Raw genomic sequence first — 24699 nt, 5'->3', positions numbered from 1 at the left:
AAATACATCTACACATGGAACAACTCCTACAGAACACCTACTGAACACTGGCAGAAGACCTCAGACCTCCCAAAAGGCAAGAAACTCCCCATGTACCTGGGTAGGGCAAAAAAAAAAAAAAAAAAAACAGACACAAAAGAATAGGGACGGGCCCTGCACCAGTGGGAGGGAGCTGTGAAGGCGGAAAGGTTTCCACACACTAGGAAGCCCCTTCGCGGGCAGAGACTGCGAGTGGCGGAGGGGGGAAGCTTCGGAGCCGCGGAGGAGAGCAGAGCAGCAGGGGTGTGGAGGGCAAAGCGGAGAGATTCCTGCATGGAGGATCCGTGCCGACCAGCACTCACCAGCCCAAGAGGCTTGTCTGCTCACCCGCCGGGGCGGGAGGGGGCTGGGAGCAGAGGCTCAGGCTTCGGTGGGAGCGCAGGGAGAGGACTGGGGTTGGCGGCGTGAAAACAGCCTGCAGGGGGTTAATGCACCGCGGCTAGCCGGTACGGAGTCCGGGGAAAAGTCTGGACCTGCCGAAGAAGCAAGAGACTTTTTCTTCCCTCTTTGTTTCCTAGTGCGAGAGGAGAGGGGATTAAGAGCGCTGCTTAAAGGAGCTCCAGAGACTGGCATGAGCCACGGCTAACAGCGTGGACCCCAGAGATGGGCATAAGACGCTAAGGCTGCTGCTGCCGCCACCAAGAACCCTGTGTGCGAGCACAGGTCACGATCCACACCTCCCTTCCGGGGAGCCTGTGCAGCCCGCCACTGACAGGGTCCCGGGATCCAGGGACAACGTACCCGGGAGAACGCACGGTGCGCCTCAGGCTGATGCAACGTCAAGCCGGCCTCTGCCGCCGCAGACTCGCCCGAAATCGTGCCCCTCCCTCCACCACCCCCACCCCCACCCTGGCCTGAGTGAGCCAGAGCCTCCGAATCAGCTGCTCCTTTAACCCCGTCCTGTCTGAGCGAAGAACAGATGCCCTCCAGTGACCTACACGCAGAGGTGGGGCCAAATCCAAAGCTGAGCCCCGGAACCTGTGCAAACAAAGAAGAGAATGGGAAATCTCTCCCAGCAGCCTCAGGAGGAGCGGATTAAATCTCCACAAGCAACCTGACGTACCCTGCATCTGTGGAATACATGAATAGACAACGAATCATCCCAAATTGAGGAGGTGGACTTTGAGAGCAAGATTTATGATTTTTTCCCCTTTTCCTCTTTTTGTGAGTGTGTACGTGTATGCTTCTGTGTGAGATTTTGTCTCTATAGCTTTGCTTTTAGGGTTTTGTCCTAGGGTTCTATCCGTCCGTTTTGGGGGGTTTTTTTCTTTTACTTTTTAAAAAAGATTTTTTCTTAACAATTATTTTTTATTTTAATAACTTTATTTTTTTATCTTACTTTATCTTATTTTCTTTCATCCTCTTTCTTTCTTCCTTTCTACTTTTTCTCCTTTTTATTCTGAGCCGTGTGGATGAAAGGCTCTTGGTGCTGCAGCCAGGAGTCAGTGCTGTGCCTCTGAGGTGGGAGAGCCAACTTCAGGACACTGGTCCACAAGAGACCTCCCAGCTCCACGTAATATCAAACGGAGAAAATCTCCCAGAGATCTCCATCTCAACACCAACACCCAGCTTCACTCAACGATCAGCAAGCTACAGTGCTGGACATCCTATGCCAAACAACTAGCAACACAGGAACACAACCCCACCCATTAGCAGAGAGGCTGCCTAAAATCATAATAAGTCCACAGACACCCCAAAACACACCACCAGACGTGAACCTGCCCACCAGAAAGACAAGATCCAGCCTCATTCACGAGAACACAGGCACTAGTTCCCTCCAACAGGAAGCCTACACAACCCACTGAACCAACTTTAGCCACTAGGGACAGACAACAAAAACAATCGGAACAACGAACCTGCAGCCTGCAAAAAGGAGACACCAAACACAGTAAGATAAGCAAAATGAGAAGACAGAAAAACACACAGCAGATGAAGGAGCAAGATAAAAACCCACCAGACCTAACAAATGAAGAGGAAATAGGCAGTCTACCTGAAAAAGAATTCAGAATAATGATAGTAAAGATGATCCAAAATTTTGAAAATAGAATAGAGAAAATGCAAGAAACATTTAACAAGGACCTAGAAGAACTAAAGAGGAAACAAGCAAGGATGAACAACACAATAAATGAAATTAAAAATACTCTAGAAGGGATCAAGAGCAGAAAAAGTGAGGCAGAAGAACGGATAAGTGACCTAGAAGATAAAATAGTGGAAATAACTACTGCAGAACAGAATAAAGAAAAAAGAATGAAAAGAACTGAGGACAGTCTCAGAGACCTCTGGGACAACATTAAACGCACCAACATTCGAATCATAGGGGTTCCAGAAGAAGAAAAGAAAAAGAAAGGGACTGAGAAAATATTTGAAGAGATTATAGTTGAAAACTTCCCTAATATGGGAAAGGAAATAGTTAATCAAGTCCAGGAAGCACAGAGAGTCCCATACAGGGTAAATCCAAGAAGAAACACACCAAGACCCATATTAATCAAACTGTCAAAAATTAAATACAAAGAAAACATATTAAAAGCAGCAAGGGAAAAACAACAAATAACACAGAAGGGAATCACCATAAGGTTAACAGCTGAACTTTCAGCAGAAACTCTGCAAGCCAGAAGGGACTGGCAGGACATATTTAAAGTGATGAAGGAGAAAAACCTACAACCAAGATTACTCTACCCAGCAAGGATCTCATTCAGATTTGATGGAGAAATTAAAACCTTTACAGACAAGCAAAAGCTGAGAGAGTTCAGCACCATCAAACCAGCTTTACAACAAATGCTAAAGGAACTTATCTAGGCAAGAAACACAAGAGAAGGAAAAGACCTACAATAACAAACCCAAAACAATTAAGAAAATGGGAATAGGAACATACATATCGAGAATTACCTTAAATATAAATGGATTAAATGCTCCCACCAAATGACACAGACTGGCAGAATGGATACAAAAACAAGACCCATATATATGCTGTCTACAAGAGACCCACTTCAGACCTAGAGACACATACAGACTGAAAGTGAGGGGATGGAAAAAGATATTCCATGCAAATGGAAACGAAAAGAAAGCTGCAGTAGCAATTCTCATATCAGACAAAATAGACTTTAAAATAAACACTATCAGAAGAGACAAAGAAGGACATGACAAAATGATCAAGGGATCGATCCAAGAAGAAGATATAACAATTGTAAATATTTATGCACCCAACACAGGAGCACCTCAATACATAAGGCAAATACTAACAGCCATAAAAGGGGAAATCAACATTAACACATTCATAGTAGGGCACTTTAACACCCCACTTTCACCCATGGACAGATCATCCAAAATGAAAATAAATAAGGAAACACAAGCTTTAAATGATACATTAAACAAGATGGACTTAATTAATATTTATAGGACATTCCATCCAAAAACAACAGAATACACATTTTTCTCAAGTGCAAATGGAACATTCTCCAGGATAGATCATATCTTGGGTCACAAATCAAGCCCTGGTAAATTTAAGAAAATTGAAATTGTATCAAGTATCTTTTCCAACCACAACACTATGAGACTAGATATCAATTACAGGAAAAGTTCTGTAAAAAGTACAAACACATGGAGGCTAAACAATATACTACTTAATAACGAAGTGATCACTGAAGAAAACAAAGAGGAAATTTAAAAAATACCTAGAAACAAATGACAATGGAGACACAATGACCCAAAATCTATGGGATGCAGCAAAAGCAGTTCTAAGAGGGAAGTTTATAGCAATACAATCCTACCTTAAGAAACAGGAAGTATCTCAAATAAACAACCTACCCTTGCACCTAAAGCAATTAGAGAAAGAAGAACAAAAAAACCCAAAGTTAGCAGAAGGAAAGAAATCATAAAAATCAGATCAGAAATAAGTGAAAAAGAAATGAAGGAAATGATAGCAAAGATAAATAAAACTAAAAGCTGGTTCTTTGAGAAGATAAACAAAATTGATAAACCATTAGCCAGGCTCATCACGAAAAAAAGGGAGAAGAGTCAAATCAATAGAATTAGAAATGAAAAAGGAGAAGTAACAACTGACACTGCAGAAATACAAAAGATCATGAGAGATTACTACAAGCAACTCTATGCCAATAAAATGGACAACCTGGAAGAAATGGACATATTCTTAGAAATGTACAACCTGCCAAGACTGAATCAGGAAGAAATAGAAAATATGAACAGACCAATCACAAGCACTGAAATTGAAACTGTGATTAAAAATCTCCCAACAAACAAAAGCCCAGGACCATATGGCTTCACAGGTGAATTCTATCAAACATTTAGAGAAGAGCTAACACCTATCCTTCTCAAACTCTTCCAAAATATAGCAGAGGGAGGAACACTCCCAAACTCATTCTACGAGGCCACCATCACCCTGATACCAAAACCAGACAAGGATGTCACAAAAAAAGAAAACTACAGGCCAATATCAATGATGAACATAGATGCAAAAATCCTCAACAAAATACTAGCAAACAGAATCCAACAGCACATTAAACGGATCATACACCATGATCAAGTGGGGTTTATTCCAGGAATGCAAGGATTCTTCAATATACGTAAATCAATCAATGTGATAGACCATATTAACAAATTGAAGGAGAAAAACCATATGGTCATCTCAATAGATGCAGAGAAAGCTGTTGACAAAATTCAACACCGATTTATGATAAAAACTCTCCAGAAAGTAGGCATAGAGGGAACTTTCCTAAACATAATAAAGGCCATATATGACAAACCCACAGCCAACATAGTCCTCAATGGTGAAAAACTGAAAGCATTTCCACTAAGATCAGGAACAAGACAAGGTTGCCCACTCTCACCACTCTTATTCAACATAGTTTTGGAAGTTTTAGCCACAGCAATCAGAGAAAAAAAGGAAATAAAAGGAATCCAAATCGGAAAAGAAGAAGTAAAGCTGTCACTGTTTGCAGATGACATGATACTATACATAGAAAATCATAAAGATGCTACCAGAAAACTACTAGAGCTATTCAATGAATCTGGTAAAGTAGCAGGATAAAAAATTAATGCACAGAAATCTCTGGCATTCCTATACACTAATGATGAAAAATCTGAAAGTGAAATCAAGAAAACACTCCCATTTACCATTGCAACAAAAAGAATAAAATATCTAGGAATAAACCTACCTAAGGAGACAAAAGGCCTGTATGCAGAAAATTAAAAGACACTGATGAAAGAAATTAAAGATGATACTAACAGATGGAGAGATATACCATGTTCTTGGATTGGAAGAATCAACATTGTGAAAATGACTCTACTACCCAAAGCAATATACAGATTCAATGCAATCCCTATCAAACTACCACTGGCATTTTTCACAGAACTAGAACAAAAAATTTCACAATTTGTATGGAAACACAAAAGACCCCAAATAGCCAAAGCAATCTTGAGAATGAAAAACGGAGCTGGAGGAATCAGGCTCCCTGACTTCAGACTATATTACAAAGCTACAGTAATCAAGACAGTACGGTACTGGCACAAAAACAGAAAGATAGATCAATGGAACAGGATAGAAAGCCCAGAGATAAACCCAGGCTCATATGGTCACCTTATCTTTGATAAAGTAGGCAGGAATGTACAGTGGAGAAAGGACAGCCTCTTCAATAAGTGGTGCTGGGAAAACTGGACAGCTACATGTAAAAGTATAAGATTAGATCACTCCCTAACACCATACACAAAAATAAGCTCAAAATGGATTAAAGGCCTAAATGTAAGGCCAGAAACTATCAAACTCTTTGAGGAAAACATAGGCACAACACTCTATGACATATATCACAGCAAGATTCTTTTTGACCCACCTTCTAGAGAAATGGAAATAAAAACAAAAATAAACAAATTGGACCTGATGAAACTTCAAAGCTTTTGCACAGCAAAGGAAACCATAAACAAGACCAAAAGACAACCCTCAGAATGGGAGAAAATATTTGCAAATGAACCAAGTGACAAAGGATTCATCTCCAAAATTTATAAGCAGCTCATGCAGCTCAATAACAAAAAAACAAACAACCCAGTCCAAAAATGGGCAGAAGACCTAAATAGACATGTCTCCAAAGAAGATATACAGATTGCCAACAAACACATGAAAGAATGCTCAACATCATTAATCATTAGAGAAATGCAAATCAAATCTACAATGAGATATCATCTCACACCAGTCAGAATGGCCATCATCAAAAAATCTAGAAACAATAAATGCTGGAGGGGGTGTGGTGAAAAGGAACACTCTTGCACTGCTGGTGGGAATGTGAATTGGTACAGCCACTATGGAGAACAGTATGGAGGCTCCTTAAAAAACTACAAATAGAACTACCATATGACTCAGCAATCCCACTACTGGGCATATACCCTGAGAAAACCATAATTCAAAAAGAGTCATGTACCAAAATGTTCATTCCAGCTCTATGTACAATAGCCAGGAGATGGAAAGAAACTAAGTGTCCATCATCGGATGAATGGATAAAGAAGATGTGGCACATATACACAATGGAATATTACTCAGCCATAAAAAGAAACGAAATTGAGTTATTTGTAGTGAGGTGGATGGACCTAGAGTCTGTCATGCAGAGTGAAGTAAGTCAGAAAGAGAAAGACAAATACCGTATGCTAACACATATATATGGAATCTAAGAAAAAAAAATGTCATGAAGAACCTAGGGGTAAGACAGGAATAAAGACACAGACCTACTAGAGAATGGACTTGAGGATATGGGGAGGGGAAAGGGTAAGCTGTGACAAAGCGAGAGCATGGCATGGACATATACACACTACCAAACGTAAAATAGATAGTTAGTGGGAAGCAGCTGCATAGCACAGGGAGATCAGCTCAGTGCTTTGTGACCACCTAGAGGGGTGGGATAGGAAGGGAGTTGCAAGGGGGAATAGATATGGGAACATATGTATATGTATAACTGATTCACTTTGTTATAAAGCAGAAACTAACACACCATTGTAAAGCAATTATACTCCAATAAAGATGTAAAAAAATAATAAAATAAAATACAAATCTCCTCATGCTATATATCTGCTTAAAAAGACAGAGAAACCTGCTACTATTAATATAAAGACCAAGTCTTCAAGATACCTAATGAAGCCCCTGCCTCATCCAATGCCTATCTCTTCTGCAACTTCTCCTCATACCTTTGCTGATGCATGATTTCCATTCACCAACCCTTCTGCCTTCCTAGTTCCTTGAATGGTCCCAGTCCACTTCCCTCACTTACTTGCCTGGATAGCTCATACTCATTCTTTCGTTCTCAGCTTCAGTGTTAACTTCTCATATAAGCCTTCTCTGATTCCCCCTAACCCTCTTTTCAGATAGAATCTCTCATTCTATGCTCACTTAGTACTATGTAATTCTCCTGTGCATGTCATATGTCATTAATCAATTATTGGGGTTTTTTAATAATAAACTTAGTTTTTGTAAGCAGAAAGTGTGTTTATCTCAAAATGGCTGTATCCCAACCATCCTGTGCTTGCCTGGCATACTCTGTGTGTTAAGGAAGGAAGAAAGGAAAGAAGGGAGGGAGAGAAGGGAGAGAAGGAGGAAGGCAGGGAGAGAAATCATACACATACTGCTGAATATGAAGATAACATACACAATCCAAACACAACATCAACAATGAAGAAATCAACATGTTTCTCATGGTGTTCGTTTTTTTTTTTTTCTTTTTAAGAATCAGTGCATACAATAAAGACCTATGACTTTTGCTTCTATACAATTTTAAAGTCCCCTTACAAGTCAAAGATTTCCCGATTTTTGTTGCCACCTACTAATAAACGAATCCCTACAAATAATAACTGCTTGTGTCATTACAATAAAGTCTTTCACAAATAAAAAAAAAAAGATATCTTTTTGAGGCCATGTACAGTTTTGATGGATTTAATAACATACCAAAAATTAAGAAAGAATTACCTAGAAATTCTTTGTTTCCACTTTTATGCATTAAGGTAATACTAGCTATAGTAACAAACTAAAAAATGTATGATGGCTCAAATGCAATAGAAGTTAATTTCTCATATATAATCCAACTTATTTTTTTTTTCTGAGCAGCAAGGAAACTTCACCTACGTAGCCATTCAGGGAGGCTATTTGTGACTTCTTATCTCCAGCATGTGGTTTCCAAGGACCCTGGGCCTACCTATGCCATGTTGGTGGAAGAAGAAGTTGGAGAATTATCTATCAGAATCTACAAGCCAAAGCTAGAAATGGAACTTGTCACTTCTATTCACATAACAATGGATAGATCTCCAACACATGGCTATACCTGAGTGCAAAGGAGACTAGAAAATGTGGTTTAACTGTGTGGTCAAGAAGAAGAGAGGGCTTCCCTGGTGCCGCCACGGTTAAGAATCCGCCTGCCAATGCAGGGGACATGGGTTCTAGCCCTGGTCCGGGAAGATCCCACATGCCGCAGAGCAGCTAAGCCCGTGCACCGCAACTACTGAGCCTGCGTTCTAGAGCCCGTGAGCCACAAATACTGAAGCCTGCGCACCACAACTACTGAAGCCCGCGCGCCTAGAGCCCGTGCTCCACAACAAGAGAAGCCACCACAATGAGAAGCCCATGCACTGCAATGAAGAGTAGCCCCCGCTCGCTGCAACTAGAGAAAGCCCATGCACAGCAACAAAGACCCAATACAGCCAAAAATAATAAATTAATTTTTTAAAAAATTTAAAAAAAAAAGAAGAGAAACTGGTTTGGTGAATAGCTAGTCGTTCTCTACCACACCACTACCTCTCCAGTAAGATTTCTCACTGATCTACTCTAACCGTTTCCCTTAACTTATTTTTCCTCAAAGGTTATTCTTAAAAGTTGACAATTATGACCAATAACAGAATATTTAAAGTATAATAACATAATCATTATGTACTGCATGCAATCTCAACATTAAAATACTTGTAATTTTCTCCTTAACAATAATTTTATGCAAATGAGTGCACATCCTTCCCATTGTTAACTTTCTACTTACAATTCTTCCTTTCTAAAAAATAGGAAAGGAAAATAGTTTTCATAGGTATATTTATAAAGAAGTGTAAAAACAAAGTTAGTAGAGAATGACTTTAGCTTAGGAAGTATTCATTTCATAACAATTGTATAAAGAAACTTGAACAACACAACTTAATTTATGCACATGCTAAATCTGAATAATAAAATTAGCATTCAGTGAATGTCAGCTACGCTTATCTGTACAGTAATATTCATTTGCATGAATTGAGAATCATTCTCCATTACTGATAGAAAAAAAAGTGAAACAAAAAAGGAAGATAAAGAGACTAATAAATCTGTCAGAGTGACTATAATGGAGGAAACATGGATATTCGAGAAAAGCTTGATGTACCCACCTCATTTTTAAGCCATCTCTTTGATTGTACCAAAACATTGAAACTTACTTTAAGGAAATTGCCAAACCAATATTTTTGCCTCTCTTTAAATCTCTTTTTTTCACATGGCCTACCCAAATTCCAGAAATATTTCCAAGGACCAGAAATATCTGAAAGTACTGTGGAGTGTGATATCTTATTATAATATGTTTGGGCAATGATAAAGTGTCTCCCTCTCCAAGAATTAGATCATGATCTGAAAAATAAACTATTAAAATATTAAGCATTTAAATACACACAAACCTGTATGTACACAGTCACAAACACACAGAGCAGAAGTGGTTATTCAAATGTAAGAGTGAATCAAGATATTGTCTGTGATACATGACTACAGAGTTCAGGTACCATAAACACATCAATTGAGACAGAGATATAATGACAAGTGAGTCAATCTGAAACATAACTAATTGCACAGTAGCCTAAAAAGGATGGTAGAAATAGAAGGTACATAGATGGTCAACTCTGGAGCACAATTAAAAGAAGATTAAACACCAGAGGTTGATTTTTGAACAAGCATAACATGGAGAGAGGATGTCCTGAACCACTGATTTATGCACTATTTCAGATGTTTATCACACAATTAACTCTGCTTGTAATGATTCTGTCCTAATCATGTGGTCTTCTGATTATAATTTAGTTTCCCATGTAGCTCTGCCTAAAATGAAAGAATGTGTTTCATGCCAACATGAATAGGTCAGTCCATTTGACAGTCACATTTCTCATTGTTCATTAACAATTTGGTCTTAGGTCCTTGACTAACATAACTCTGATCCTGAGAAATAGATCCACTTTTAGTGCAACAAAATCAAATTTCTGATCTTAAAGAACAAGACAAAAGATGCTGAATTGAGGTTCATACACAAAGTAAATTCCACCTCGACATCACCGGGACAGCCAGCCATTCATGCAATCAGTATCATTTCTTTACTACTGTCTTTTCATTCAAATTACAACAGTCTACGGGACTTGCCAGGCAACAAACTGGTGCACCTAAATGAGCAGCATCCCCAAACACACTCAACAACAAGAATATAAATTTTCTTATCTATAACTTCTACTTTGACAGAGTGGCTCCAGATAAAACTTGTAAAAAGGTTCATTTTTCATATTCTCCTTGCCACCCTTTGATTAGTCCTTTACTCTGGTCCCACTTATTTTCTTATTTTTGGTGGGGCCCTGAAACATGTCTTTTTTTATACTATGACTTGGAAGAATTTCTAATATGGTTTTAATTTCTTTTTGGAAAAATTAACATCTCAATTGTACATCAGGTCATTTTAACATCATATAGTTCTATTATTTTCCCGGGTCTTCCCAACTGGCTGTCACTGAACCTTATGGCAACAGCCCCACAATCCAAACCTCTGGAGACTGGCCAAGAATACAAAGTCAAGCATGCTGAGAAGGGAACTGACACTTATAGAAAATATATGGGCATTCTGTCTCTGATCTCTTAACCATGGAGAAGCAGAAGATTTTGTGGTAAGATATAAGGCAAAATTGATATTAAGACTATTACTTTATATACTAATGACAAAAATGCTAATTAAACTATGACATATTATTAATATATTATGATTGCAAGATGTATTCTCATTTCAAGGAGTTAATATGTGAACAAAATATGTACAACTTAGAATTAATGAACAACAGCATTGGCTTTTATTGCCTCTTACTGAGCTCCAGACTCACAAAGGTTGGCATCAAAACCAAGACACCATTTATTGACTAGATGTGGTTCAGGGAAAGGATTTCAACAGGTCAGAATGAGTCTCTGAAATCTAGCTCAATGGTCTGCCTGGTGCTTCTGATTTAGCTGCTATAAATTATATAAATTTCCACCAACTCACTGACCTTTTTGGCCAGAATTCTTTAAATTCTCTACAACAGACTTCTCTTCTAGAGCTTCATTTGAATATATCTCATCTACATGAGGGAACTTTTGGGGATGATGGATATGTTTGCTCTCCTGTTGTGATGGTCCAATGAGTGCATACATATGTCAAAACGTATCAGATTGTACACTTTAAATATAAGCATTTTATTTTATGTCACTCACACTGTTAAAGCTGTTTTAAAAATAATAAATAATGTTCAGACTGAAAAAAATAATTAACCAGCCTTTTTTAGTCCGATGAACTTCCTTGGGGCTGATAGTCAAGTGGAGAGGACAATCACAGAAACAAATAATTACACTGCAATAAGAGATCTGAAAGAGCAGTGAAGAGCCAGCCACCAGCTGTGGGGTGATTATCTAGAATTGGAGTTCAAGGAAAGCATCCTGGAAGAAATCATGCCCCTGATGTGTCCTGAAGTAAGATGACAATAGAGATAAAACTCCAAGCAGAAAAGGATGAGCCCTCTAAAAGTTAGTTTTGGTTGGTTAGCTTCATAGTATTGTTAAAAATAACATTTTAATCAGCTCCACTATAGTTTCTGCTTATGAGAAATGTTCAATGACATGTGTCCTTTTCACACATATATTTATTCCCTCTCCTTTTTTCAGGCTTCACTGTTAAATGTTTTTTGTTTTATGGATGAAGCACACATGATCATGAACTATGCAAGGCTAGGTGAAAACAAAATTTTTTAGTATCTAGTTAACTTAGCAGCGGCAAATTGGGTGGGCACATTTGGGCATTCTCCAAGGATATACCTGGTGCTACCTGATAAGCATATACTTGGTAGAGATTCTTGGGAAATTTTTTTAATTGGGTCCTGGATCCCTAAAAAATGTTATATTATAAGAGCACAATTTCTTAAATAGTTGAAAGTACATAGTCTTTGTATATAAACTAGCAACTTGCTAACAATACTACAATGTGAATTTAGTCATCAATGCTATATCTGACATGTAAATGCTTGATTGTCCTGTATCTATGTGTTCTAAAACCTCCAACTTCTGTTTACTTAGTCATTCCTATAATGTCTGAGCCCAAAATTGCACTAATTCCCTCAAGCTGCTCTAATAAAATACTGCAAACTAGAAGTCTTAAAATAACATAAATTTATTCTTTTAAAGTTATGGAGGCTAGAAGTCTAAAATTAAGGTGTCAGCAATGCTATGCTACCTGTGAGGACTCTAGGGAAGAATCCTTCTTTGCCTCCATCAGCTTCTGGTGACAGCCAACAATCCTTGGTGTTCCTTGACTTATAGATGCATCCCTCCAATCTCTACCTCTGTCTTCACATGAACATCTTGCCTGTGTGTATTTCTGTGTCTTCACGTGGCCTTCTTATAAAGTCACCAGTCATTGGCTTTAGGATCCATCCTAATTCAGTATGACCTGATCTTAACTAATTATATCTGCAAAGATCTTATCTCCAAGTAAGATCACATCCTGAGGTTCACAGTGGACAGGAATGTTGGAAGGAAACTATCCAATGCCATATGGTCCACCTCTGCTCTCCCCCAAAATTTATGTTTATACCACATGCAAAATACATTCACCACATCTCAACATCCTCAGAAGTCTTAAACATTTCTAGAATTAATTCTAAATTCAAAATCTCATCTAAATATTAGTAAGAAATGTTCCAAATCTGGTCATCTAAATCATCTAAATCAGGTATGGTTGATACTCTGGGTATGGTCCCCTGTGAAGCAAAATTCCTCTCCATCTGTGAATCTGTGAAAACTAGAACACAAGTTATCCTCTTCTAAAATACAGTGGTGGGACAGGCATAAGATAGACATTCCCATTACAAAAGGAAGAAATTGGAAAGCAGAAAGGGGTCACAGTTCCCTAAGGAGTCCAAAATCCAGCAGAGAAAATTCCATTTGGTTTCAAAGCCTGAGAATAATGCTGTTTCGACACTCTGTCCTCTGGGCCCTCTAGGGCAGCCCTGCCCTTTTGGTCATTAATTTGGAAGTCATTTTTTAATCATATATAAATATTACCTAATAGAGAGATAATAACTTAATAATCTGAAAAAAGTACTTCATTGGCATGAAATAAATATCTTATCCACCTGACAGAATCTAGGGCAACGTAACATAACTTATAACTCCATAAATTTTTTGTTATTAAAAAAAGAAGAAGAAAATTATAGAAACAGTTGGAGAGTTGAAACTTCTTTACTAACACATTTTTTTTTCTTCAGGACTATAAGGAACTTGGAAGTCCAAATTTTTTTAATCTAAGCATCTGGTATCTCTCTCTTCCAAAGATATCTAATAAATTGCAAAAATGCAACAGAAACTTGCTGCCACCTTTCAGTATCCTAGGGCTAGAAATCTAATTCTGTTACATGGCACTAAAATAGAAGAACCTTAGATTGTTAAGGACAAATTTAATGAATTGCAGCATTAATATAAAATAGCACCTAAAATTATGGTAGCAAATAAAATGGAAAATAACTCACAGCTGTACTTAGAGAAACTTGGGTCATAAATTAATAAACATTGATATACTATATAAATTTATATAAAGTATACCTTAATAATAATATAATAATAGTATATACACTTGAGATGATGGAGACATTAAATATAGTATATATGTTATTCATAGTAAAAAATTTTTATATTGCTTTTATTATGATTTATTTATTTCATAAATTACCTTTACAACTACAGCTACTAATGAGTTGTCTTAACCAAAACAGAATATTTTAATGCTTATTTTTCTTCCAATGCATTATATTACTTTGGGAATGTCATTCAACCTTACCTGAGTACTTGAGCTCTATTCTTATCTATGGACATTGACTAGCTAAGGCTTAGAATTTTCTAACGCCATATATTATATTGTCATAATCATTAACTAGTTTGTTCTGGTTATGCCTGACAAGTAGACTGGCTTATTAACTGTTATAGCAATAATGGCTAATGTATGTGTCAACTTGACTGGGCCACAGGGTGCCCAGATATTTGGTCAAACATTATTGTGGGTGTTTTGTGATGATGTTTTTGGATGAGATTAGCACTGGTAGATTTAGTGTAGTAGACTGTACTCCCTAAAGTGGTGGGCCTCATCCAATCAACTGATGGTCTGAATAAAACAAAAGGGTTGACTCATTTCCAGATAAGAGAAAGTTCTTCCTTCTCGACTGCCTTCATTCTGGGACATGGGCTTTTTTCCTGCCTTTGGACTCAAACTGAAACATCAGCTCTTCCTGGGTCTCAAGGTTGCTGAACTTCAGACAGGAACTACGTCATCAGCTCTCCTTTATCTCCAGCTTTCAGGCTAACCTTGCATATATTGGGACTTGCCAGCCCCATGACTGTGTGAGCCAATTCTTTATTATATACACACCACACATGTGCATGCACACACATCCACACACCCTATTTGTTCTGTTTCTCCTTCAGGTTCTGTTTCTTTGGACAACCCTGACCAACACACATAGGTACTCCAATTCATGTCCTCTTGCCCTCACCTCTGACTGCCATCTCAGCTAGGGAAGACAATATCATTGAAAGCTTTGATTAATTTTGTGCTGATAGTGTCTCCTATCCTCTCCCACTAATGTCTGGATGGCACATTAACTCCATAGCAATTTGGGACTTGGAAGTGTAAGGGAGTTAAGAACCTTGCAGGTAATCCTCAACCAATGAAAGACAAAGGCTGATGGATAAATGCATTAACCTCTGGTCTGGGAAAATGTGCTTCCATGGAGGTCTTGGTGCAGCTAAGCCTCAATTGTTTGTAGCAGTTACCTCAGTAACACAGTCTTATATTGGCTTGTCCTACTTCCCATCCTCCTTTTTTCTGCTACTTCACCCCTGCTCCCTAGAATCAACTTTCAAATAAACTACCTGCATGCAAGTCTTTACCTCAGGCTCTGCTTCCAATAAAATCCAAGCTAAGACAACTGGCTTTAATTTGGAACAGTGTAACAAAAGGTGAGAGATCAAACTGGTTTACAATAAGTGTTCTAGTGACATCAGTGAAAATAGCAAGTAAGGACCTCTGAAAATTCTCTCCTCCATAAAAGCAACAAGAATATTGGCAAAAATTGTCAGATTCAATTTTTTCAAATTGAAATTAACCAAAGGCTTGTAGCAATCTGGGGAGTGTTTATTCAAGAAAAACAGCTGAGTCCTGATAAGCTTTGTGACATTTAGACTTGCTTTATTTTCATTCCTCCCTCTGCTAATCCATGGTAAACTTAAAAGCCAAAAATCTGCACTCATGGTGAAAATCAGCAGCCTGGCAGTCACTGGAGGGGAAAAAACATGGTTGAAGTGCTTTCAAAGTTCCGTTCCCAGACAAATGTCATTACTTGACCTGATTCCTTGGAAAACCCCGCTAGCAAGACTGGCTTTATGCTACCTGAATCAGAGCTTGCTCACTGCAAAATAGCCTTTATCCTGGGGGTGTTTGTTGAAAACAATCAGAAGCAATTGTTGAACAAATCAGCTGTCTGAGACAGTGGATAATGGTTGATAAAAACAATAAGCTAATCAAAAAGCTTGAAAGGAAAATATGAGGAATGAGATGTCCATAGATAACTTTGAAAAGCTCTGACATGTTCCTGGGAATCTGGAAGGTCATGCATTCATAGGGCTGTGCACATGACCAAAGCTGTACATATACTCAAGAAAGACCTGGGAAGACCATAAACTCTCACCTCTGTCAGACTTTGACACTCTGTACAACGGGAAGTGAAGGCTAAGGTAGAGTTGTCAACTTCATGGCTAAGTGTTGAAGACATGCCCCATGACACAAAGAGCCCCTCAGAAAAAATGGGGAGACTTACTGGTTCTAAGAATCTAAGGAAATATTTGTTGAATCATTATCTGACCACTGAGCTTATTGAACAGAGACCTCAGTGGCTACATATAACAAAGAATACAGACTTTACAAAATTAGTTAGGAAAAGTTATGAAGCAAGCAGGCAACAGCAACAACAAATACTGGGAAGAATCTGATTTTTCAGTTGCCTCATTATATTAAATGTCTAGTTTTCAATAAAAATACAAGAGACATGCAAATAAACAAGAGAGTATGGCACATACACAGTGAGAAAAAAATCAACCAATTGAAACTGTTCCTGAGAAAGCTCAGATGTTGGACTAAGTAGGCAAATACTTTAACTATTTTAATTATATTAAAGAAACTAAGAGAAACCATGTTCAAACAATTAAAGTATGAGAATTATGTCTCACAAAATCCAGAATATCAATAAAGAGACAGAAAAAAAATTGTAAAGAACCAAATAAAAATTCTGGAGTTGAAAATTACAATAACTGAAATTAAAAATTTACTAAAAGGGCTCAACACCAGATTTAAGCAGACAGAAGAAAGAATTAGTGAACTTGAAGACAGGTCAATCAATATTATCCAATTGGAAGAACAGAGATTTTAAAAAGAATGAAGAAAAGTGAACAGACCTCAGACCTGGGGACATGACTGAGCATGCCACCATACATTTAATAGGAGTCTTAGAAAGAGAGAAGAGAGAGAACAAGGCAGAAAAAAAAAATATTTGAAGAAATAATTTCCAAAAACTTCTCCAATTGATGAAAAATATTAAGCTATACATCTCAACCAAGAACCTCAATGAAATCCAAGTAGGATAAACTTAAAGAGGCCCACCCCTTAGACACATACTGAAAGTTAAAGACAAAGAAAGAATCTTGAAAGCAGAAAGAGAGAAGTAAATCTTCATATAGAGGGACACTCAAAAAGCTTAACAGTTAATTTCTCATCAGAAATCATGGAGGTAGGAAAACAGTGGGATGACGCTCTAGGTGCTGAAAGAAAAAGACTGTCAACCAAGGATTCTATATCTAGTAAACCTATCACTCAAAAATGAAGGAGAAATTAATACATTCACAGATAAACAAAGTTTGAGAGAATTTGTTCCTAGCAGACCTGATCTACAAGAAATCAAAAAGGAGTCAGTCCTTCAGGCTGAAATGAAAATGACACTAGACAGTAACTCAAATTTACATAAAGAAATAAAATGCACTGGTAAAGCTAACTACATAAGTAAATTTAAAAGACAGTATAAACCTATTTTTTATCTTAACTCTATTTTTCTCTTATATGATTTAAAAAACAACAGCCTAAAACCATAATTATAAATCTGTATCTATGGGCATACATGTTATTACTGACCTTACAGAAATAACAAAATTATTAGGGAATACTCTGAATAATTATATGACAACAAATTAGATAACCCAGCTGAAATGGATGAACACCTAAAAAGACAAACTATCAAAATTTACTCAGGAAGCAGTGGAAAATATAAATACGCCTACAACAAGTAAAGAGATTGGAAGAGTAGTCTTTAAAACTTTTCACAAAAGAAACCCCAGGACAAGAAATCATCACTGGTCATTTACCAAATGTTTAAAGAAAAAATAACCAATAACCAATCCTTTACAAATTTTTCCCTAAAAATTTAAAATAGAAGAGAAGGGAACACTTTCCAATTCATTCTATCAGACCAGAATAACCCTGATATAAAAAAAAGACAAAGACATTACAAAAATCTTCAACAAAATGCTAGCAAACCAAATCCAACAACTTATAAAAATGACTATACATTATGACTAAGTGGGATTTATTCAAGGAATGCAAAGATGCAACCAGCATATGAAAATTAATCAGTGTAATACACCAGAGAAATAGAACAAAGGACAAAAAATTAACCATTTCAGAAAATGCATTTGACAAATCCAACATCCTTTCAAGATTTTTTTTAAAAACACTCAAAACTCCAAGATTAGATGAAAAATTCCTCAACTGCTATCTACAAAAAATCTACAGGTATATCATACAGTGAAAAACTGAACACTTTTCTCCTAAGATCACAAAAAAGACAAGCATATCCACCCAAGCCACTTCTATTCAACATTGTACAGATTCTAGTCAAGGCAATTAGGCAAGAAAAATAAACAAAAGGTATCGAGATTGGAAAGGAAAAATTAAACTGTACTTTCAAATGACATGATCTTGCATATAGGAAATTCTAAGAGATCCACTAAAAATCTATTAGAATTAATAAACTACTTCAGCAAGGTTTCAGGGTACAAGAACAATACAACAAAGTCAACTATATTTCCATATACTAGCAATAAACTATCTGAAAATTAAATTATGAAAACAATTCTATTTACCATAGCATTAAAAAGAATACTTAGGAATGAATTTAACAAAAGAAGTGCAAGATATACACTGAAAACTATAAAACATTGTGGAAAGAAATTAAAGAACCTAAAATAAAGGGAACTATATCTTGTGCTCATGGATTGTCAAGATGGTAATATTCCCCAAATAGATCTACAGATTCAATATAATCCCTAACAAACTCCCAGCTGACTTTTTTTCAGAAATTGACAAGCTGATCCTAAAATGAATATGGAAATGCAAGGGATCCAGTATAAGAAAAAAAGATAAATTAGATTTCATCAAAATTAAAAACATTTATGCCTCAAAGGACACTATCAAAACAACCCACAGAATGGGAGAAAACAGTTGCAAATCGCATATCTGGATCTAGCATCCAGAGGAATAAAGAACTCTTTCAACTCAACAACATATAAACAGATAACCCAATTTTTTAAATGGGCAAAAGATTTGAATAAAAACTTCTCCAAAAAAAATATTACAACTAGTTAACATGCTATGAAAAGATGCTCAATACTGTCAGTTACTACAGACACACAAATAAAAACCACAGTGAGGTAGATATCACTTTGTACACACTAGAATGGCTGTAATCAAAAAGACAGAAAGTATGGAAGAGGACGTGGGGAAATTGGAACCCTCATACGTGACTGGTGGTAATGTAGAGTGGTGTAGCCAGGTTGGAAAACCGTTTGGCAGTTCCTCAAAAAGCTGAACACAGTGCTCCCATACGACCCAGCAATTCCACTCCTAGGTATATACACGTAAGAATTGGAAACATATGTCCACACAAAAACTTGTACAGGTATATTCATAGCAATATTATTCATAATAGCCCAAATGTCCATCGACAGATGAATGGATAAACAAAATGTGATATATCCACACAATGGAATATTATTGAGCCATAAGAAAGAAGTATTACTTATTCATACTATAACATGGATGATTTTGAAACTATTATGGTATGTTTTAGAAGGCAGACACAAAAAACCACCTACTGTATGATCCATCTATATGAAATGTTCAGAGTAGGCAAATTCACAGAAACAAAAAGTATATTAAGGATTGCAAGCAGCTGGGGAGAGGGGAAAAGAGGAGTGACTGCTAACAGGTACATGGTTTTTTTGGCATCATGAAAACCTCGGGGAATTACATAGTTGTGATGTTTCTACAACTTTGTGAATATACTATAAACTACTAAATAGTATACTTAAAAGGGTGAATTTTATGGCATGTGAATTTTATCTTAATAAAAAGAATTGAAAGCAAAAATGATGATCTGCTGATTCATGAATCACTGTATACTCTACTGGTTTGTCTGGGTTATCCAATGGACCTTTTGACCCAACCTGCAGTTGTCCAAATTATATAGATTTCTCCAGTATATACTTACTCTTCGGTCTTCAAAATCAGATTCTTGAATATGTTTTGAAAATTTAAGAATATTCTCTACATATCCTTGAAATTAATGTCAAGCTTCTGCTAGCTTTATATAAACCAGGCGTCTGCTAGCTCTTGATAGTCTGTACCAATGTTCAAGTTGTTTACAGTTTGTCTTCCCACAGGTACATGTGCACAATTACCTTCTCCAAAGGTCTCCTGGCTGTTTTCTGAGAATTGAGTACACTTCCAAATATCTAAGCCTTGTGATGACCCACAGAATCACCACCATGCTTACTCCTGCCACATGCCACCTTCCCAGGGCTCTTGCATGACTATTGCCTCTGTGTGGTGGTATGTGCTTTCCAAAAACATGCATAAGGCTTGCATTCCCACTTTGTTCAAACTTCGGCTCAACTGTCAATCTCCTCCTTTCTTGGCCACTCCTTTGAAGATAGTACTCCCACTATACTCTGTCCCCTTTCACCATTTCATCATTTCATCCTAGCCCTTACCTAATCAACTTAGAATACATATATACATACATACACACTTTCATTCTTTTGTTTACTGTAAGTGATAGCGGACAGAGTCACAGGCCTGCTTCTTATTCTTAGCATTTAGAACCGTGCCAAGCATATAATAGGTGCTCAAAAGATATCTGTTGAATAAATGACTGAAATTCTGTCTTAACACAATCTTGAAAATTATTCTTATCATCTATCCAATAATCTGTGGAGACTTATTTAGATGGTCTTCCTTATGTCTCTGAAAAGGCATAAAACACTAATTAGTTTTAGTCCTCATACCTTTCAATCCCTAGCCTTCCTTTCCTTTAAACGAAGTGTTTGGGGCTTTTTTCCTCTCTAACAATAACTTTTCTAATCAAATGGTTAGGGGGAGAAAACTGTCAATCAAGCAACCTTGGATTTCCAATATTGTAATGTTCCCTAAGTATACTTATAGAAAAAGCACCAAACATAAGCACAAAGCTTAATAGCCCAGGACAGTATATTTGTGGAGAAAATACTATTTTTGGTAATCCTTCCAAACATGTGTGTAAAAGACTAGTAAAGCAAATTACTGTTTGGCTAGCCACATGACAATATTCTTAACAGTACATCTCTAAAAGATGAGAGATATGCTTTTCTAATAGCATGAGCATTTTATACTGGTATTTTAAACATGTATCTCTCTGTGTAAGATGAATCCCAGTTTATTAGGGAATCAGATGCAAATATATACATTAAGAGAAGCAGAGTAAAATGCACCCCTGTATATATATATTTCCAGACAGAACAGAGGAGTCTTATCTCTCAGCAGGAAATGTATGAGATGAACTTCTCACTTAGTCAATTAATTTACACTGTAGTCACCAGGGCTGGAAGGTAGCTTGGCCGACTTAGCGGTCTAGGCTAGAATGAGTAATAATAATTCACATTTATAAAGGGCTTCAGAATATTAATTATTTAATCCACACTATATTGCTGCATGATAATTCAGAATTATTGCTTGTGCTTTTTAGGCAAGAGAAACTGATCTAAATCAATTAAAATTCATGCTAAAAGCAGAGTTCCTGGGCTTCAAGTTGGTGCTCAGTCCATTTTGCCTTGCCATTCTGGCCCTTTGGACTCTGTGATGGGTTAATTAACCTCTCTTGCTTTGAATTTGTCCATAAAATGGTGATAATAAGACTAACCTTACAGTAGTATATTGTGCAAATTAATTGATTTTTGGAAAGCACTTTTAGATCCATGGAAAAAAAGTATAGTTGTAAATATCTCAATTGATTTTAAGTGATAAATGATCATTTTTCATATCATTTTTCAACAGCGATAGTGACAGAGATATTGAATAATATATAAAACAATGAAAAATTCTTTCCATCACTGAAAGAAAGAGCACTTGAAACTCCCACCTCCATTCAGCCAGCCATGACTCATTCATTGGAAAAGAGGCTATGATTCATTCCTTTCCACAACTACCCAGGCTAACATGCATTTCCAGTACAATGAGAATATTGGCTATTCCTGACAATGTGGTCTCTCATTTATGGTTGCATTTTAAATATGTGTACAGTAGCTCATCTTGCAGTGCACTTCAGTGCAGTTTGGAAGGTAAGTTGCCCAAGACAAGAACACGATTTTTTTAATTTATATTTTTCAGTGCCCCGATCAGAGGTGCAAAACATTTGTTTTAGTGCTAGCATCTTATTAAGTGTTATTATAAACTAATGTATTTATAAATAAACATTGAATGGTATCAATGAAAATGCTACCAAAATTGTAGATCTCAAAGAAGAATTATTTCATTTGTATCTACTTTCTTAAATGAGTTTTTCTACATAATAGTTCTACAAAACATGTTGAACTTGATTCTGAAAAAAATACAGCTAAGTTATTTCATCTGAAAACTACAAAAAATTAATTTAAGGACTTTTATTTCAGACATGAACCCAAAGTTGAAGTTCCAAATCCATATAAACCTAGAATTATGTGGTGATAAAATGTTGGTGCTTAGTACAAGAAATGAAACACTAAGCCTTAAAATGTGTCTAACGGATGGTTTGTAGCCATCTTCAATCAAAACTCAGTACCCACTGATTTTTTTCCCAAAACAGGAGGCCCAGTTCCCCTCTGAGTGGCCTCTCTCATGTGGAACTCTTCCCCAACACCCACTCTCCACATTTCCCCCAGTCAGAAGTATGGACTTAACACAACACAATATTTAAAGAGGCACTAATTTCACTCAAATCAAGAGGCAGATTTGGTTCCTGGCTTGAAAAGGAAATAGCCATAATTAGAATGTGCCTAATAGATTACACCTGTTTGTTAGGCTAACCCCAGAAAACAAGTGCCTCCTCAGTAAAGACAAATCCTGAAATCCAAGGTCAATGAGGGTATCCCAGGTTTTGATACCTATCAGGATCACAATTAATCTACCCATATCTCCCCTGCAATAGTCTCCTGGTTATAGAGATTTCTGTATATGTGTGTGGGTCTGTTCGTATGTATGTATGTATATACACATATACACACACATATATGTATATACTATTTCAACCTATTAAGCAAACATACAGCCTCCTACCTGAACAACTGAAATGCCCTGAATTATAAGCTATATTGCTTTATCTCTTTCATGTATTTATGCATTTTATTGCTGTCCTTATTTTATACACTAAGATAAAACATCTAGGTTTTCATAAAGGGTTAAAAATTATTTATACTTGCCTTTTTGGCATCACCTTTAAGTAAGGCAACTTTCCTATTCAGAGTCACGGAAATTAACCAAACAAATAAAAATAATGGAATAATTAAAATTAAGATCATTCTAAGTTAACAACTTTGTGACCATTTGCACAAAATTAGTAAATAAAAATTTTCATACAATTATTCAAAGTATCTGTTTAACATAAAAATCATAAGGTTAATACCCATCAGGATGGTTGTTATTTTAAAAAAGGAGAGAAATACCCTTTACCCATGTTTTGGCAAGGATGTAGAGAAACTGGAACCTTCGTGCATAGCCAGCAGAAATATAAAATGGTGCAGCCAATGTGAAAAACATTTGTCAGCTCCTCAAAAAGTTAAATGTAGAACTACTATATGACCCAACAATCCCACTCATAGGTTTATACCCAAAAGAACTGGAAGCATAGACTCAAAGATTTACACCCACGTTCCTTGCAGCATTATTCCCAATGTCCATGCCAATGTCCATCAACAGACAAATGGATTTTTAAATGTGGTATATACACACAATGAAATATTCTTCAGCCATAAAGGGGAATGAAATTCTGATAAATGAAGGAACCTGAAGACATGCTAAGTGAAAAAATTATGCTAAATGAAATAAGCCAGACACAAAAGAACAAAAATTGTATGATTCTACTTATATGAGGTCCTGAGAACAGGCAAATTCATAGAGATACAAAGCAGAATAGAGGTTACTGGGAGCTGGGCTAAGGGGGCATGGGGATTAACTATTTAATGGGTACAAGGTTTCTGCTTGGGAAAATGAAAGGGTTCTGGAAATGGATAGTGGTGATAGATGCACAATATCGTAAGTGTGCTTAATACCACTGAGTTGTACACTTAAAAACCAGTTAAAATGATAAATATGTTATATATATTTTACCACAAAAAAGCTCACAAGGCTAACAGAAATTGTTTTAGTATATTTGTTCAGAATTATTCATTGCCACTTGACCAATTATGTTTTTCAGAGCAGCTGGGTGTCTTAATTTGTCCCCAATACATATAATATAAACGTGTGTATATATATACAAAATCTAATTTCAGAGACTGGAAAAGGGTATAAGCAGAGTTCTAATTTATGAGATCAGGGAGTAAACATAAAATTTACCTTTGTAATTTTGCTGAAGTTTATAGCAAAATATCCTTCTTGAGGTTTATTAAACTCTAATCATTTTCTTGAAAGATTAGCAGCAATTATCATTAAGGTTTAAGCATTTAACTGTGACTACTGCAATAAATCTTATTAAAATAACTGAAACATACTTTTTTCGCATGTGGCAACCTGTCTCTGAATCACAACCATCTGTAAGTGGTGATTGCCTGGTGCACACAGATGGGAGTAAAACAACGTTCAGGCTATACCATTCTTTCATCATCACTTGGTACCAAACAAACTGAAATCTGAGTCAGACTATTTGCATTTGAAAGATTATATGATCGCTGTCATTAACAAATACTCATTGGCTTTCTGATATAAAATGCGTGATAGGTACCTGATTGAAAAT

This window comes from Pseudorca crassidens, chromosome 3 (genome assembly GCF_039906515.1).
Source record: "Pseudorca crassidens isolate mPseCra1 chromosome 3, mPseCra1.hap1, whole genome shotgun sequence".
NCBI lineage: Eukaryota > Metazoa > Chordata > Mammalia > Artiodactyla > Delphinidae > Pseudorca > Pseudorca crassidens.
Note: the sequence above shows the minus strand (reverse complement) of the source record.